The sequence below is a fragment of the Vipera ursinii genome (assembly GCF_947247035.1).
Source record: "Vipera ursinii genome assembly, chromosome: 6".
In the NCBI taxonomy this organism is placed as follows: domain Eukaryota; kingdom Metazoa; phylum Chordata; class Lepidosauria; order Squamata; family Viperidae; genus Vipera; species Vipera ursinii.
The window spans coordinates 32286281-32301449 of NC_139515.1; the positions used below are offsets into that span (position 1 = coordinate 32286281).

A 15169-nucleotide genomic window follows, 5' to 3' on the forward strand; every position below is an offset into this window, starting at 1 on the left:
CAGAGCTTCTTGAGGACCAACCTCATAAGGCATGCTACATTGCCTCGCTTTCACCCTTCAAGTAACAGGCAGGCCGAATGGATGGTGTGCACTACAAAGGAGTCACTCAAGCGCATAGTGACTGGGGATTGGCACCACAGGCTGACTGATTTTTTGCTTTTTTGATTTTTTGCACAGCAACAGGCAAGAGCCCAGCAGAGCTTCGCTGGGGAAGAAGGCTCATCACTAAACTGGACAGGCTGCACCCAGACTGGGAGGTAGCAGACGCCTCTCGCCCAAAGCCTCCGAGTGGGTTGCAAGTGGGTGATGGGGTGTGGGCCCAGAACTAGGGGCATGGGAACTTGTGGGTGCCAGGTAAAATTGCTAAGGTCTCAGGCCCCCTCTCATATGAGGTGGCTCTGGATGGTGGGCGAGTGTCCACCGCCATATTGATCAGCTGTGGAAGCGGTTCCCAGAATGGCCACAAAGCGAGGACCTCATGACGGGTCTGTTCCTGGAGCCAGAAACTGGCAGCCAAGTGGGGCAATTCACATGCCCTCAGACTCTACCAGTCAGAACAACGGGGAGGTGGTCATAGATGGGCAAAGCCTGGGAGTGCAACATCGGTCCCCCAATGGGGAAAGTCAACCCAACCAAGACAGCCGCTGTGCTAACTCTGCTCCAATGATGGACTTTGGCTTGGGCCAACCTGGAATGGCCAGCCAGAGGGACTCGAGTCAGTCTGACTCTCATGGAATCATGGGTCCTGGTCTACCCAGCCCGGCAGGCAAGCTGGTAGACCGGGAGTTGCCTGGATCCCCCAGGCGATCTACAACATCACGTAAGCCTCCAGCTTATTTGCAGGATTTTGTCCTTAAGTAATTGCACTATTGTAAGTGCTGTGTGACTACTGTACTTGTCTCCTGTTCAGGAAAAGTATCTGTACTATTGAAAACATTTGTACACTGCTGTATTTATTTCCTACTATTGTTTTGTACTATTGCAAACATTGTACACTGCTGTATTTTATTTTCTACTATTGTTTATTATAATGTGTGTACATTCTAGGGGGGAGGGATGTAATGTATTGGGCCTAGTTTAACTTGAACTGTACCGCATAGGTTTTGAATGCTGTAAGGTTGCTTAAGGCTAAGCAGGGAGTTGGGTAATGGCTCCTCAGACAGGCCATCTCCAGGACCACCATTGGTTGGCTCTAGGGCGGCAATAGGTTCCAGAGTATAAATAGCTGTGTAGAAGCCCTGGTTAACAGTTCAGTTCCTGCATTCAATAAAGCATGTTTCTGCCTGAACTCTCTCGTCTCGCCTTCTCCTTGCTGCAAAGAACCCAGTACACAACAGATTTAATATATTTTTATTGGTTGTTTAATTTCTGCTATATTCTAAGCTCTTGATGAATGGGGATTGAATTACACATTACTTCTACAAGTGGTTTGGGCTTGTACAGAACTGATGCCAGTATGTGCAATTTAATTTGGAATTACTTTTGAAACTAAACAGTCTTATAGAAGCAATTCATAGCAAAATTGTTTGAAAACCCCTGTGGTTATTCCTACACCTTTTGCAACTAAAAGCCTTTTCTTGGGATCTAGTTTTGTTTTATAAAATTTACACAGTTAATTGCTAGGCTCTGGCCTCTTTCAGTGTGAAGGATAAGAAAGAGTTTGTGGGACCATGTCTTTGATTTTTTTTCCTTCCTCCCTCTTCCCATGGAAGAGATAGGTAGATAAGTAGAGCTTTATTACAAATATATTGATAAATGAATACCAGTTTCATATTATAGTTTTCCATGCATAGGGATCTGGCAGAAGCCACAATGGTGTCAACACGACACCATCATTTTGCAAATAAGTGAGTTACAGACTTGCATCACATGACTCAAATATAATAATAATAATAAAGTTGGAAGGGGCCTTGGAGGTCATCTAGGGTCCCTTCCAACTTTATTATTATATATTTGTACAATGTCATGATACATGTAATGTCATTTGCCATTTCCTGCTAACACTCAGTCTTTTGTGTCAGCTGTTCCCAGTTCTTGGACCATTGTGCAATTTTATGCTTCCCTAACAGTCACACTGATGCAAAGAGTGGGATGGATCTTGAGATTCTTTGTTCTGTAGAAGTGGTTCCTCTTTAATAGTAGTATGCTCTTTAGAAAAATATTATTTTTATATTAAACTCTGTTTGGGGTGTTTTAAAATGAGAATCTTTTTTAAAAACCCTATATGTAGAGGAGAATTGAATTACTCTGCCTTTGCAGTGAATTGGGTCTTGTGAGAAATATTGATCATATGGACCTAGCCTATACTCCCCTGCTTAAACATGCATATTTTAATCAACCTAATGTAGACAGAGAAGTTGACACAGCATGTTGCAAACACTAATCAAGCAAAGTGTATTAAAATTTTGGCCCTAATAGGCAGCAAAGTGATTTAAACCAGCATTAGTGGTATGCTACATATATCAGATATTTGAATAAGGCTATGTGCACAGTTCTGCCAATGATATTCAGTAGTACATGAATGAGACAGTGTAGGTACCTGGCAAGTCAGTTGTTCTGAGCATCTGTGAGTAAAATTTAATCATATTTAATGTATCATCAATTTTCATAAGCAGCTGTCATCTTCCTTTGGGATAATATTAGTGATTGTTAAGGTAGAGATTGAACTTCTAACAGGAGACAACTGAAAATTTGTTTGGAACAGATAAAAATCTTCAGATTTTTCTCTCTGGTAAAAAATTTTCTTTCTTATTTGTCTACAGTGCTGGGAAAATGGTATTATTTTATGCAGGAAGATTGCTGAGCAATATGAAAATTATTATGACTACAGAAATCTCAGCAAGATGCGGGTAATGAAATTGAATTTCTTAAATATAAATATTATTCACACAGTACAGTCTTTCACAATTAAACTAAGATTTTTACCCACAGCGAGGACAGCCCTGATTTAAGATAATCCCTTAAAGCAAAAGTAGATAAAAAGAACAATAACAACCTAAAAAAGGCAAAAATATTGTGCAATGCCCAATGTGTCTATCTTATTAATTTTGGGTTGTCGGTTCCAGCTGAATCAGATACTTGATAATCAAATAGAGATATAAAATTTATTCATCTTCTGTGATTGAAACTAAGAATGTAATAGTGACTTTTGTTTTAAGGTATAGTATCTATGAGTATTGTATGAGTTTCAGCTATTGGGTGGTTTTAAAAATGTAATGAATAAGCTAACTAGGATTGTGCAAGTGAATCTAGGATTATATGGGTGTAGGCTTTCATGGCTGATATCTGTTGGGCAGTGTTGGGCTTCAGGATTTAGCAACTGTTGTCTCATTAACAGAAATTCTGATGTTTCACCAACAAATATGGCTGGCATCTTCAGAGGCAAGGTGGTTTGCTATACAAAATATAGGCAACTGATCAGCACCTTACTGGGCTCCTGTCTTTATACACAAGTGATCTGATAATCAGTGACTTTAGAGCTAGGAAATCTGAGGTCTAGACCACAGTGACAAAATCAATCCGAGTTACTTTGATTAAAAAATTGCTCACCACATCCTATCTGTCATTTGCCAAATATAGAAGAAAGGGTTGTTTTTTTCAGGCATTGCACCTAAACACAAACCAAAGAAGGCAGACTAATGTGTTTTCTGATACAGCTTCCTAAAAATTGATGCAAACTATGTTGGAGGAGCTGTGGTCTATGTCTTCTATAATGTTCACCAAAATATTTCAGTTAATGGTTTGGAGAAGGTGAATGGCACATCTTCTGCAGTACTTGCTCAATGTTTCTGCATAAGCAACCTGGAGGAAGTGACTAGATGACCTCTGTAACTCTTGTCAAAGATTGCAACGATGGCACCATTTTTCTTCCTTCTTTGGCAAGCATACCAGAGGATGCAACATTCAATGCTTAGGCAATTCACTAAACCTTTTGGCAAACAGTCTGGAGTAGATCAGCACTTCCTTAATTTTTCCTGTAGCTGTGCAAAGCAAAATAAAGTTAAATTAACATGATATAACATTTTGCATCACGAAGATGGCCTACAGAGCCACCAAAGCTGTAGCTCAGACATGTCAAACACAATCCCTGTGGGCTGGGGCTGGGCCGGGGAGGGCCCAAACTCCCGCCCCCCTCGGGCTGTCCCAGAAATGGCAAGGGAATTGACTCCCGCTGTCCCAGCCTGGCCCATCCCAACCCAGCTGGGTTCCCTACCGGCACATACACAGGAATTGGTGAGCACTCAGGGGCTGGTGGTTTGCAGCAGCAGGTGCAGCTCATTTGCCTCACCCCACCCCACCCCTCCCAGCCTTGCCCGTCATGCCTGGCCATTCCCCGCTTTGCCGGGACTCTCCTTGTCCAGCTCTACTTTGCTGCACCATGCCTTTCCTCGCTTGGGCCTTGGTGTTCTGTAAGCCTAGCGCTCCAGGGCACGCCCGGCCTGTGGGATGAAAGGCACAGAGATGGGAGCACACAGTGGCACAAACCAAGCATTGGCTGGCTCCCATTCACCCTCTCCGCCACATTGTAGGGCCAGAGAGGGGAATGCAGCAGTCATGCAGAGCTGCAGCCTGGAATTGCTGGCAGCCAGCAATGTGTGGCAGCTGGAGAGAAAGGGTGAGAAGGAGGAGAAAGCAGGAAGGGTTTCTCTCTCTCTCTCTCTCTCTCTCTCTCTCTGTGAGAGAGAGAGAGAGAGAGAGAGAGAATGCCAGGAGGGGAAGAGGAGGAGAAGGAAGCCGAGGTGTTACAAAAAAGGAGAGCTTCCCCCTTTCTTCCCCTCTTTTTTTTTTAACCTCCTAACACTCTGTTCAGGTGCAGCTGGAGGTAAAGGGCCAAAAGGGGGAGAAAGCAGGGAGAGTTTTTGTTTGTGAGGGTGAGAGAGAGAGAGTGATTGAGCCAGCAGGGAAGCAAAAGTGTGGGGAAAGGAAAGCGTTGCAGAGTAAGCAAACTTACAAAAAGGGGATCTCTCTCTCTGTCTCACACACACAGAGACACACACACATGTGCTGTGTCAGGGAGGTAGTGTGCAGGCAGGCAAGAGAGCAAACTCGCATATTGGCTTTCTGGTCTATTCTTGCCACCTCCCCTCCCTAAAATCATGGAACTCTTTGCATTGAATTGGAAGTTAAGAGGAATTGGCGTGAGTTGAAATTAAAAGGCCGAGTCAACTCCCCCCCCCGCTCAATTATTTTGTCAGAGATATTATATCATGGGCTCTGATGAGCAGGAATGAGAACACGCAAATGAGTACAGAAAAACTCATACTGCTTCACCCTGCTTCAGTATATAGCCAAGCCCTATGGTATTAACCAATCGGATTGAAGCCATGTTTGCCACCCAAAGTTGACCAATTGCAGGACCGGAGACGTCCTGTCTGAGTTGCGTTCTCCAGCAACGCACATGGAGATATTCCAAAAGCCCAGTGCATAACACCCCTCCCTCCTAAGATCAGGCTATAATACCCTTGACAATAGTCAAGGCATATTAATCACTCCCAACAACCAAAATAGTAAAATAATAAATAACAATAATAATTGTAATGCTTTGTTTATCCAAGGTAGTTAGAATGATATCACGCAACCTTTACAGATGTGCCTTGTAGAGTGGACTACAAAGAGATTAAAGAATAGCTTGTCAATGCAATAACTACAAAGAGATAAAACAACATCTAAGTGAACATGCTTGACAGCGTTACATTTTACCCCCAACTTCTGTAGGTAGTGGTACAGTGTCATACATTACACATCACTTTATTTTACAACATAGTCTGTAAGATATGCTGGGGGTTTATGTGGTCTGGATGAACGCCTTGGGGTTCCAGTCACTTTTTGGTCTACCAGCTTACCCGGTGGGCTGGGTAGACCCATGTCCCCTTCTGCTCCCGTGTCCAGGGGAGTTGAATTGCTCTGACTGGCTTCTCTCGGTGGGCCCACTCCAGAGTCTGACTGTTTAGCAGAGTAGGCACAGCGGTCACTGAGATTCGGTTGGTTTGCCTAGTCAGGGGTTCCATGTTGCACTTCTGAGCTGCCATATTCCTCTTCTGAATCAAGTTCCACTGAGGAAGGAAAACCCTGGTGGTTCTGGTGTGAGCTGGCTTGGGTGCCAGCTTGAGGAACTCAGGAGGGACTTGTGTCATAGTCCTCACTTAATGACCATTCTGGGAATCTTTTCCTAAGTTGGTCAATATGTCTTCTGACCAATCGCCCTCCCTCCAATCCCACTTTATAAGATAGGGGTCTGGATTTTTTGATCACCTGACCAGGAACCCACATGTTTCCAGGTCCATAGTTCCTGGCCCAAACCCAATCACCTGTTTGCAGCCCCCTCAGGGGTTTTGGTTTAGAGGCTTTGGATGCCACTCTGTCTGGATGCAACATGTCCAGTTTAGTAATTAAGCACCTACCCCAATGAAGCTCAGCAGGACTTTTTCCTGTAGCTGTACAGGGTGTAGTGTGTTGACAGAGCAAGAAATCTGCCAGTCTATGATGCCAGTCACCTGTGATGATGTGCTTGAGTGCCTCCTTTGTTGTCCTCACCATGCATTTGGCTTGTCCATTCGTAGCGGGGTGAAATGGTGCAGACGTAGCATGTCTGATGAGGTTAGCCCTGAGAAAAGCCTGAAACTCAGCAGCAGTGAATTGAGCCCCATTATCAGAAACCAAAACATCAGGCAACCCATGTGTTGCAAAGAGTTTTCTCAGCACCTGGATGGTCCTAGCAGTAGTCATATTAGGGACTGGAACTACTTCCAGCCATTTTGAGTGGCTATCTACTACTACCATAAAAAGCTGTCCTTGGAAAGGCCCAGCGTAGTCTATATGAACCCTAGACCAGGGGGTATGTGTTTCTTCCAACCTATGAATGGGCCTGAGGCATTTCAGGCCTAGACCTCTGACAGGTATAGCAACCATGGACTTGATCCTCTACAGCCTTATCCAGGCCAGGCCACCACAGGTAGCTTCTAGCTAAGGCTTTCATCTGTACAATGCCTGGATATCCTTCATGTAAGGAATGTAAGACTTTGTCCCTCAATGATGTGGGGATATTGACTCTGTTGCCCCATAATATGCAGCCCTTATGTGCAGACAATTCATACTGTATCTTCTCACAAAATAACTTTGGAACTCAGGGCCTGGACTTTTTTCCAACCAGCCCATGTGAACCCATGACAGTTCTGTTCATAGCCACTGTTCTATAACCAAAGCAGGGGGACCATCTGGTCTAAATGAATGGTAAACATTGATTAGGGGGCTGGAGGTTAAAACATATGACAAATGTTTGTGGGAATTGGATGTGTCTAGCTTAGTGAAAAGGACTAGGGGTGGTGACGTGATAGCAATATTTGATGGCTGCCACCAAGAAGAAGGGGTCAACCTATTTTCCAAAGCATCAGAAGGCAATAATAGATAGAAACTAATCAAGAAGAAAACCAGCCTAGAACTAAGGACTTGTGAAAACAACTAACCAGTGAAAAGGCTTGCCTTCAGAAGTTGTGGATGCTCCATCACTGGAGGCTTTTAAGTAGAGATTGGATTATTTCATTGTCTGGAATGGTATACAGCCCTTGCTTGAGCATGGGCTTAGACAAAAGATCTCAAAAGATTTCTTACTCTTTGAGAGAAGCGCTGCCAACCTCTCCCCCTCCCCTCGTTCCTTCCTGGGCACAGAGGGAGGAAGGGAAGAAAGGAAGGAGGGGAGGAAAACAGGAAGAAAGAAGGAAAAGGAAAGAAGGAAGGAGATGGGAATGAAAAGGAAGGAAGTTCACACCCACCCAGTAGGCCATGCCCACCCAGTGGGGCATGCCCATCCGGCACACAACAATAAATAAGTGGGGTTTGGGTTGCAGTTTGTGAAATAGCTTTGAAGGAGTACCTCAGCTGAACCTTTGAATCCGCACAACACCATAGTACAAATCAAAAGAGAAAAGAATGAAGGAGCCAAACAAGTGCTGTTTCTTTTGATAAATTTAAAACTCTCTCTAGTACCATTTTTAGTACCATTGGACTGAAATCATTTTTTTATATGTGTAGGATATCAAATTGAATTATTTGTTTTGCTCTTTTGATTAGTACACAAAAAATACACAAAATGTCCTTCTTTTTCATTTGTTTGTTTGTTTGTTTGTTTGTTTGTTTATGTAAATCCACATAGTTGATGGAAGCTTCTTTATATGATAAAATTATGGATCAGCAACGTTTGGAGCCTGAGTTTTTCAGAGTTGGATTTTATGGAAAGAAGTTTCCATTTTTCTTACGTGTGAGTATAGATTTTTTTTATACAAAAATTAACATGCATGACAATGTTAGGCCAATACTGTTAGAACATTTACAGATTAAAAACTAAGTACAGCACTTTAATAAAATTGTGTGTAGTATTTAAATATACTTTGAAATTTTCATCTATTTTCTAGTATTCTGTTGCTTATACTGTTCTACTTTATATTGTTCCTTGTCAAGATTAATGCTGGGGGGGGGAGGAGGGAGGGAGGGATGGGGGGAGGTAGGGGGGGAGGAGGGAGGGGGAAGGGGGGTTTTTTTAAAGGAAAATTGTATTTTAAAACTTTTCAATAAAAAAAAAGATTAATGCTGTTTCATACAGGCTTTTCATGAATGACAAAAAGTTGGCTAGGAACTATTTTCCATTGTCACAGAGACTAGCCCCCCAAATTGGGAAAAAGTTGCAGCATGCTGAAAAACATGCTGCTGGTAACACCTGTAAAATCATAGAAAAGTCTGCCTAGGTAGGTTGTTGTTCTCCAGTTCCAGAAAAGAAAGAAGTTTTATTGTACATTGTATTGACACCTTGAGTTCATTAGTGTTGGAGAAGACTCCTGAGAATAATTAGATAGTCAGAAAACAAGCCAATGGATCATCAAACAAATCAACCCAGAGTTCCCACATAAGGCACAAATGGCCAGGCTCAAATTCCCACCTCTCTGGGAAAGATGAAAGAAAAGAGAAGAGGATGTCCTGTAAGCAAGGTGGATGGATTCTCTTACAGTAGCTATATGTGCAATTGTTAGGAGACTTGAAAAACAAGTTAGGGACAGATATCTTGGAGAAAAGCTATCTATGTGCTCCCTAAGAATTGAAAATGATTTGATGGCACATAATCAGTTTAATTGATTTTCCTGTGAATTGATGAGAATAGGATTAGATAATCCTCATTGTCTCTTTGAATTCCACAGTTCTGTGATAACTACAGGAATAATAAGGCAGCCTAGGCCTCAAATTGTTTGGCTTCAGGACTCCTTTACATTCTTAAAAATTATTGGTAACATCAAAAAGATTTTGTTTCTGTGGGTTATATCTATTGATAAATTCCAAATTAGAAATTGAGCAATTTTGTAAAAAATGTATTCATTTTAAAATAACAATAAGCCCATTACATGTTAATATAAATAACATATTTTAAATGAAAAATAATTATATTTTCCAAAATAAAAAATGTTTTACATTTTTGCAAATCTCTGGCTTAATAAAAGAAAGCTGGATTCTGATACCTGTTTTTTCATTCAATCTTTTGCAATATGCTGTTTTGATTGAAATGTATGAAGTATATGAAAAAAAAATCTGGCCTTACCTCATTATACTGTTGAAGGAAAAATCTTCATCAGGGTCCAGTCCAAGCCAGGAATAATCAAAATGGAGACTGCTTTAGAAAGAAGGTTGTAGTTTATTGAAGAGGCGAGATAGACAGAAAGATAGCTCTGGAAAAACTGACTTCATGTAGCAGGGAGTGGTGGGCTTTTCTATCTTCCGAGGCTCTTGAGGTTTTTCCTGTTCCTGTTTAAGGCTTTGTATTTCCTGTGTCATGTACTTTAACCTGAGTCTGAGTGTGTCCTTTTGGTGGGTTAATCCTATTATGTCTCTTGTCCTTAGAATTTGGGTGTGGGTATGTAAATTTTAGGTGTCTTTGTCTTTCTAACAGCTTCCTGGATCCAACATTCCTTAATGGATTATTACATCTGCATTTCTAAAAGCTGCCCTTTGCCTAGTTTCTACTCAGGGGAGAAAGGCTGGGGCTGGTTTCTCGGGGCTGGTTTCTGTCTTTTTAAAGATCTTCTCCATTATTTCTTTGGGGAAATATATTCTGCCTTTTTAATATTCCCCAAAATATTACTTTCTCTGGATTCTTCCCACAATACTCCCCCTTTTGTGCCATAAGAGTGTGAGTGACACACTTTTACTGGTACAAGATTAAAAATTGATCTGCTCAGGGAGACCAGATAAATAAACTTTTAAACTCTTAATGCAAAAAGGGAAGGCACTAATAGAGGCAGCAGAAAAGATCCCTGCAGTGGCTCCCAAAAAGGGGAGCTTCCAACCCATAAAGGTCTAAAAGTCAGGGCAAAAGTTCTGTTAGCTAGAAACGAAATTTATACTGTCCAATATTCTGTGCCAATTATTTTAGATGTTCGATGCTACTTTGAGCTTCTGATCAGGTTTGCACATTCCTCCAAAATTCTTCACAGCCATGGTTTGCCTCAGTACCTTACCACTGACTGCCCATTTTCAAGAGTTGTTTCCTGCCTTAGTTCTTAGTTCAGTGCATCCAGGTTTGTGATGACCAATTGAGATTAGCCAGTATGCAAGCCAGGCTATTAATATTTTTTAAAAATTGCACATAGTGAATCCACCAGTGCAACATATTCAAGGCTTGGGTTTTGGAGATCTCTTTCCTGCTACCTCCTCAGTGACAGCATATAAATTGCAAATCGCCTGAGGGGGCCTGGTTACCTCCTCCTTGGAATTTGTATATTTTTCCTCCTGATTGGGCAATGTGATTTGACCAAGAAGAAGGAGGAGGAATTCTATACTTTTACTATATGGGATTGGGTTTTGCCAGAGCTGGTTTTGCTTCCATGTGTGCCAAAATGATATACTCAATAAAGTTTTACATTAAGAGTTTGGAAAGCCTCGGAGGTGTTTACTTGGTTGGGTTTATCAGTTGGAACTTTGATATTAAACCGGCACTCTTTAAAAAAAACTTTTTCAAGGAGTCCCGAGCTCCTGCAGCCTGTCTGGTTGCCTCTGGAAGAGCTGTGAAGACTTGGGAAAGATGGCCAGAGTGGAACCAGTGAAAGAAAGCCCAGGTGCTGGGAACCCATCTGAAAAAACAGCTGACAGCATGAGATGGGGCCATAACAGCAGGTAGCCACAGCCAGATAAGGAAGGAGCTATGGATGGTGGTGCCAAGGGCTGCTGAAGCTGAATTCCCACTGATCTCCCCTGGGGGAGCATCTGCCCAGGTCCTGAGGTGGAAAGGAAAGTGACCACCAGAATGGGAGGAACAGGTGCAGTGGAGATATCTGATGGCCTATCACAGTCCATCGGTCGAACAGCTGAGAGAAAGATTCCTTGGGCTGAACAGTGAGGAGGGGAACCGGCATGGAAGATAGAGTACTCCATGGAACAGGGTCCAGCCAACCCTTGCTGACCGCCACAGTTCCACTGCCTCAACCCCGACAGAGCATAAGACCTATGGTGGTTGTGGGAGCAGCCAGCCCTGGAGAATCACAATCCCCCAACCCAGTCTGGCCCCAGTCCAAGGGGCTGCCAGGCTCCTACAAGCAGCGACCTAGCAACAAGGGGCCACCGGGCAGCCACCTCCCCAGCTGGTGGCCACAGGTGCCCAACCCTGGCCTTATTCATAGGGAGCAGAGTGGCTACTGGGATACTGGGGTGCACCAGAACCTCTGGGACCCCCACTGATCAGAGTTACATTTGACAGGAATCTAGAGAAGTTGGTGTTTTTCCTGAACCAGGTGTGGGCACACCTGGACTGGTATGGGCTAGTGTATGCCGTCGATGTGGCCTGCATGAATGCCATTGTGTGCAACTTTGAGGGAGAAGCAGTGGAATGGGTGATGGGATGCCATGACCAGGGAGCCCCCAAATTAAGAGACCCTTACATGTTCTTAAGGAAGCTCAGGGACTGCTTCAGAAACAACATCCATGTTCGGCGAGAGAATCTGAAATCCACACCATCAGAGAGGGAAGTAGACCAGCAGCAGAATACATTTGAGAGTTCTGGAGGCTGGCGGGGAAGCTGAGACACTGACCAGAGCGACTCTTGGTCCATTCCTTCAGGGACAGCCTGAAGAGCTGCACCACATGTGATTGCCTCAAGGGCTGCTGGATTGGATCCAAGACTGGTACCAGCTGGAGACAAATATGGAGCTAGGCCTAATGGAATACAGAAGGCACAGAGGAATTGAAAGCCACCCAAAGAAGAGCCAAGGGAGACTTCTGTTAGGGCAGAAACCTCCTGCCATGCTGGCTGCCAGCCCTACCAAAATTCCAAGGTGCACACCTGGACCCTGCTTCTGATGCAGCCAGGAGGGCCATTAAGCAGCCATTTGCCTGGCACCCACCCCAAAGGCAACCTCAGGAGCCCTGACTTCACAGAACCCAAAAAATCCACCCAAAAAGGGGAAAGAGAAATCATGAATGGCATTGTTCTCACTCACACACACAGAAACATACACACATTTCTTTTACCACCCTGGGCTGCGAGTTTGGCAGATGCTCCCCCAGGGGTTTGGCATGGGGCTCTGCAGGGGGCTGTTGTTCCCTAGCCCGGATGGGTGACAGGACCCTCCGAGGCTTCGGTGGAGCCTGTAATGAGCACCAGCAATGACAGCGGGGTGGTGTTGGAAAGGACGGCGAGGCGGCGAGGAGGCAAGGCTCCCGGACTCGAAGTGGCCGAGCGGAATGGCTCGTTCAGGCAGACGGTCGAATTACAATGGCCGACAGCAACCGGCGGCACCCCACGGCAGCCTGTAAAGCGGCCGATGATGGGCGGGCTGCAATGTGCAGTTTGCAACCTTTTCTGGCTCGTTCAGACCAGCAGAGAGCATATACTAGCCGGCAGCTGCTGGTGGCATCTTGCGGCGGCCTCCAAATCAGCTGTTAAGTGGCCTGCTAGGATACGCGGCGTGCGGAAGCCAGCAACGGACCTGCAACGACCTGATCGATCTCCCTTCGACAGACAAATGGTCCGGTCCTGCAGCCACCTGCGGAGGAGCTGTAACGACCTGGGGCTGCCTAGAAAGGTAGCCCAGATGGCGAGGCTCCAGAATTGGTGGCTGCTGCCCCCCATCTGCCCATCTATAAGATCATCGAGCTTCCCCCCCGACAGAGGTCTTTGGGATGATGGCCACCGTCTGTAGGCTGGAGCGCCATTTAAAACCCTCCTGTATCTGGTCTGGAGGGTGGAATTCACCAGGGACCACCTGAAGCTTTATTTGGAGGTGGGATGTGCTGAAAGGCCCCCGAGATAGCAGTTATCCCCTCGGGATCATACTTTAAATCTAGATAATCCCTCCTTCATTTTTTCACCGGAGACTGACTACAGCCCCTCGGTCGCGATGACATCTAAAGCATGGAGATAGATGAACTACCACCGCTCATCACCGGAGCTACGAAGTTATCCACCAACAGACTATTCTAGCATTCACCAGACTCTCTCTCCTCCTGCGACCTACCCAGGGCTGGATGGTGGTCCCCTGAGATCCTGATCACTGTGAGAGGGTGACCATGTTCTCAGGAGCCACTACTTCAGCTCTGTGGTCTTGATATGCAGTTGTTCCAACCAGCTCGTCCTTTACTCCTATTTCCACTACTGATGGCTTACACCAGAAATGAGCTACTTGCCCTGAGAGCTTCCCCCCTCTCTCAGAGGTGGCCATCAGACCTACGCCGCCGTTTCCTTAATGACGGGTCCTGGGACCCCGAGAGGTGGCATGGCGCCAAGAAGAGGCTCTTGGGTTTTCTTTTAAAATTTTTTGAAGGGTTAGGGAGGGGGGAGGGTCAGGCCCAGCAGAGTGAGGGGAAGATCCTACCGGACCTGTCTCAGTCTAGGTTGGCCAATGGTTGCGGCAATATGAGGGCCGAGGAGAGTCTTGTAACCCAGGGGGATGGGACAGGGATACCGATCCCCACAGTAATTGGGAATGGCAGCAGATGGAGGAGCAGAGGGCCATATCATAATCTGAGATCACGCCCACGCTATCTTCAGGCTGTGGCGCACTCTGACCTTCTGGCTCTCGCCTGCTGTCCTGGGGAAGAGGGAGGGCAGACTCCTGAGCTCAGGCTGATCTATTTTAATGCCAGGTCTGTTGTGAATAAAGCTCCCCTCATCCATGACTTGATCGAGGAGGAAGACGCAGACCTGGCGTGCATCACGGAAACCTGGTTGGGCCCAGAGGGAAGGGTCCCTCTGACTGATTTATCCCCTCCAGGTTTCCGTGTGCTACATCAGCCTCGAGCTCAGGGTAGGGGAGGTGGTGTGGCAGTCGTTATCAGAGAGACCCTCCATCCGCGGGAGGCCACTGCCCCTCAGATAGACGGATGTGAATCCCTCCTCTTAAGATGGGGTCCTGGTGGTCAGTTGGGCCTACTTCTGGTATACCTCTCTCCAAGCTGCACAGCAACGGTTCTACCCAAGCTACCTGACGCCATCTCAGGATTGGCAGTCGAATTTCCAAAACTTATGGTACTGGGAGACTTTAATCTACCTTCCCTGGGCAGTGCATCAGAAGTGGCCCGAGAGTTCATGGCCTCCATGACGGCCATGGACCTGACTCAAATTACTCAGGACCCAACTCACGAGGGAGGAAACATGCCTGATCTTATTTTTGTCTCTGGGCAGTGGCTAAATGGACTGGGTGGGGTTACTCCAACATCACAACCCCTTTCATGGACAGACCATTACCTCCTGCGGTTGGGCCTCCGTCACGTCACCCCCTGCTGTCAGGAGGCAGAACCGACCAGGTGGTTCCGCCCCAGGCACCTGATGGACCCAGATAAATTCCAGATGGCGCTTGGACCGATTCCCACCTCCCTCTCCCACAACCCGGTCGAGTCCTTAGTTAATGCCTGGCAACAGGCTGCTTCGGAGGCTCTCGACCGCGTTGTCCCTTTGCGGCCTCTGACCCGGCACAGGTCGCGACTCGCTCCTTGGTTCTCCAAGGACCTGCGGGAGACGAAACGCCAGAGAAGGGGCCTAGAGAGCATTTGGAGAACCAGTCGGTCTGAGTCTAACCGAACACAGTTAAGATCCTTTTCTAGATCTTATCTTGTGGCAATGAGGGTGGCAAAGCGTGCCTACTTCACCACCCTCATTGTGTCCGCAGATAATCGCCCGGCCGCCCTATTTAGAGTGGTC

At 45.6% G+C, this 15169-nt stretch overlaps 1 protein-coding gene and 1 long non-coding RNA gene across 2 annotated transcripts in view; both read left to right on the forward strand.

The window, feature by feature from the left end:
• LOC310642802 overlaps positions 1-8220 on the forward strand; it is a 57582-nt gene extending 49362 nt beyond the window's left edge. Inside the window, exon 5 of the long non-coding RNA XR_014492963.1 lies at positions 8150-8220. This is a non-coding gene — a long non-coding RNA (uncharacterized lncRNA). The remainder of the gene's footprint in view (positions 1-8149) is intronic.
• An 8-nt stretch (positions 8221-8228) lies between these two features.
• Positions 8229-15169, forward strand: part of LOC310642744 (dedicator of cytokinesis protein 4-like) — a gene marked incomplete at its 3' end in the record, with an annotated part of 85124 nt that continues 78183 nt past the window's right edge. Inside the window, exon 1 of the mRNA XM_083366633.1 lies at positions 8229-8254. The remainder of the gene's footprint in view (positions 8255-15169) is intronic.